The sequence below is a fragment of the Tamandua tetradactyla genome, chromosome 5 (genome assembly GCF_023851605.1).
Source record: "Tamandua tetradactyla isolate mTamTet1 chromosome 5, mTamTet1.pri, whole genome shotgun sequence".
NCBI lineage: Eukaryota > Metazoa > Chordata > Mammalia > Pilosa > Myrmecophagidae > Tamandua > Tamandua tetradactyla.
Window position 1 is genome coordinate 54925033 of NC_135331.1, and position 4041 is coordinate 54929073.

Sequence of the window (4041 nt, forward strand, 5' to 3'; positions counted from 1 at the left end):
GAAGAAGACATGGGCTGAACATAAAGAAGAAATAGAAAAACTGAAAAAACAAATCACAGAACTTATGGAAGTGAAAGATAAAGTAGAAAAGATGGAAAAAACAATGGATACCTACAATGACAGATTTAAAGAAACAGAAGATAGAATTAGTGATTTGGAGGATGAAACATCTGAATTCCAAAAAGAAACAGAAACTATCCGGAAAAGAATGGAAAAATTTGAACAAGGTATCAGGGAACTCAAGGACAATGTGAACCGTACAAATATACGTGTAGTGGGTATCCCAGAAGGAGAAGAGAAGGGAAAAGGAGGAGAAAAACTAATGGAAGAAATTATCACTGAAAATTTCCCAACTCTTAGGAAAGACCTAAAATTACAGATCCAAGAAGTGCAGCACACCCCAAAGAGATTAGACACAAATAGGCGTTCCCCAAGACACTTACTAGTTAGAATGTCAGAGGTCAAAGAGAAAGAGAGGATCTTGAAGGCAGCGAGAGAAAAACAATCCGTCACATACAAGGGAAACCCAATAAGACTATGTGTAGATGTCTCAGCAGAAACCATGGAAGCTAGAAGACAGTGGGATGATATATTTAAGTTACTAAAAGAGAAAAACTGCCAGCCAAGACTCCTATATCCAGCAAAATTGTCCTTCAAAAATGAGGGAGAAATTAAAACATTCTCAGACAAAAAGTCACTAAGAGAATTTGTGACCAAGAGACCAGCTCTGCAAGAAATACTAAAGGAAGCACTAGAGTCAGATACAAAAAGACAGAAGAGAGAGACATGGAGAAAAGTGTAGAAAGAAGGAAAGTCAGATATGATATATATAATACAAAAGGCAAAATGGTAGAGGAAAATATTATCCAAACAGTAATAACTCTAAATGTCAATGGACTGAATTCCCCAATTAAAAGACATAGACTGGCAGAATGGATTAAAAAACAGGATCCTTCTATATGCTGTCTACAGGAAACACATCTTAGACCCAAAGATAAATATAGGTTGAAAGTGAAAGGTTGGGAAAAGATATTTCATGCAAACAACAACCAGAAAAGAGCAGGAGTGGCTATACTAATATCCAACAAATTAGACTTCAAATGTAAAACAGTTAAAAGAGACAAAGAAGGACACTATATACTAATAAAAGGAACAATTAAACAAGAAGACATAACAATCATAAATATTTACGCACCGAACCAGAATGCCCCAAAATACGTGAGGAATACACTGCAAACACTGAAGAGGGAAATAGACACATATACCATAATAGTTGGAGACTTCAATTCACCACTCTCATCAATGGACAGAACATCTACACAGAGGATCAATAAAGAAATAGAGAACCTGAATATTACTATAAATGAACTTGACTTAACAGACATTTATAGGACATTACATCCCACAACAGCAGGATACACCTTTTTTTCAAGTGCTCATGGATCATTCTCAAAGATAGACCATATGCTGGGTCACAAAGCAAGTCTTAACAAATTTAAAAATATTGAAATCATACACAACACTTTCTCGGATCATAAAGGAATGAAGTTGGAAATCAATAATAGGCGGAGGGCCAGAAAATTCATAAATACATGGAGGCTCAACAATACACTCTTAAACAACAAGTGGGTCAAAGAAGAAATTGCAAGAGAAATTAGTAAATACCTAGAGGCAAATGAAAATGAAGACACAACATATCAAAACTTATGGGACGCAGCAAAGGCAGTGCTAAGAGGGAAATTTATTGCCCTAAATGCCTTTATCAGAAAAGAAGAAAAGGCAAAAATGCAGGAATTAACTGTCCACTTGGAAGAACTGGAGAAAGAACAGCAAACTAATCCCAAAGCAAGCAAAAGGAAAGAAATAACAAAGATTAGAGCAGAAATAAATGAAATTGAAAACATGAAAACAATAGAGAAAATCAATAAGACCAGAAGTTGGTTCTATGAGAAAATCAACAAGATTGATGGGCCCTTAGCAAGATTGACAAAAAGAAGAAGAGAGAGGATGCAAATAAATAAGATTAGAAATGAAAGAGGAGACATAACTACTGACCTCACAGAAATAAAGGAGGTAATAACAGGATACTATGAACAACTTTACGCTAATAAATACAACAATTTAGAAGAAATGGACAGGTTCCTGGAAAGACATGAACAACCAACTTTGACTCAAGAAGAAATAGACGACCTCAACAAACCAATCACAAGTAAAGAGATTGAATTAGTTATTCAAAAGCTCCCTAAAAAGAAAAGTCCAGGACCAGACGGCTTCACATGTGAATTCTTTCAAACATTCCAGAAAGAATTAGTACCTACTCTCCTCAAACTCTTCAACATAATCGAAGTGGAGGGAAAACTACCTAATTCATTCTATGAAGCCAACATCACCCTCATACCAAAACCAGGCAAAGATATTACAAAAAAAGAAAACTACAGACCAATCTCTCTAATGAATACAGATGCAAAAATCCTCAATAAAATTCTAGCAAATCGCATCCAACAACACATTAAAAGAATTATACATCATGACCAAGTAGGATTCATCCCAGGTATGCAAGGATGGTTCAACATAAGAAAATCAATTAATGTAATACACCATATCAACAAATCAAAGCAGAAAAATCACATGATCATCTCAATTGATGCAGAGAAGGCATTTGACAAGATTCAGCATCCTTTCCTGCTGAAAACACTTCAAAAGATAGGAATACAAGGGAACTTCCTTAAAATGATAGAGGGAATATATGAAAAACCCACAGCTAATATCATCCTCAATGGGGAAAAATTGAAAACTTTCCCCCTAAGATCAGGAACAAGACAAGGATGTCCACTATCACCACTATTATTCAACATTGTGTTGGAAGTTCTAGCCAGAGCAATTAGGCAAGAAAAAGAAATACAAGGCATCAAAATTGGAAAGGAAGAAGAAAAACTATCACTGTTTGCAGACGATATGATACTATATGTAGAAAACCCAGAAAAATCCACAACAAAATTACTAGAGCTAATAAATGAGTACAGCAAAGTAGCAGGCTACAAGATCAACATTCAAAAATCTGTAGCTTTTCTATACACTAGTAATGAACAAGCTGAGGCGGAAATCAAGAAACGAATCCCATTTACAATCGCAACTAAAAGAATAAAATACCTAGGAATAAATTTAACCAAAGAGACAAAAAACCTACATAAAGAAAACTACAAAAAACTGTTCAAAGAAATCACAGAAGACCTAAATAGATGGAAGGGCATACCATGTTCATGGATTGGAAGACTAAATATAGTTAAGATGTCAATCCTACCTAAATTGATTTACAGATTCAATGCAATACCAATCAAAATCCCAACAACTTATTTTTCAGAAATAGAAAAACCAATAAGCAAATTTATCTGGAAGGGCAGGGTGCCCCGAATTGCTAAAAACATCTTGAGGAAAAAAAACGAAGCTGGAGGTCTTGCGCTGCCTGACTTTAAGGCATATTATGAAGCCACAGTGGTCAAAACAGCATGGTATTGGCATAAAGATAGATATATCGACCAATGGAATCGAATAGAGTGCTCAGATATAGACCCTCTCTCTATGGACATTTGATCTTTGATAAGGCAGTCAAGCCAACTCACCTGGGACAGAGCAGTCTCTTCAATAAATGGTGCCTAGAGAACTGGATATCCATATGCAAAAGAATGAAAAAAGACCCATCTCTCACACCCTATACAAAAGTTAACTCAAAATGGATCAAAGATCTAAACATTAGGTCTAAGACCATAAAACAGTTAGAGGAAAATGTTGGGAGATATCTTATGGATCTTACAACTGGAGGTGGTTTTATGGACCTTAAACCTAAAGCAAGAACACTGAAGAAGGAAATAAATAAATGGGAACTCCTCAAAATTAAACACTTTTGTGCATCAGAGAACTTCATCAAGAAAGTAGAAAGACAGCCTACACAATGGGAGACAATATTTGGAAACGACATATCAGATAAAGGTCTAGTATCCAGAATTTATAAAGAGATTATTCAACTCAACAACAAAAAGACAG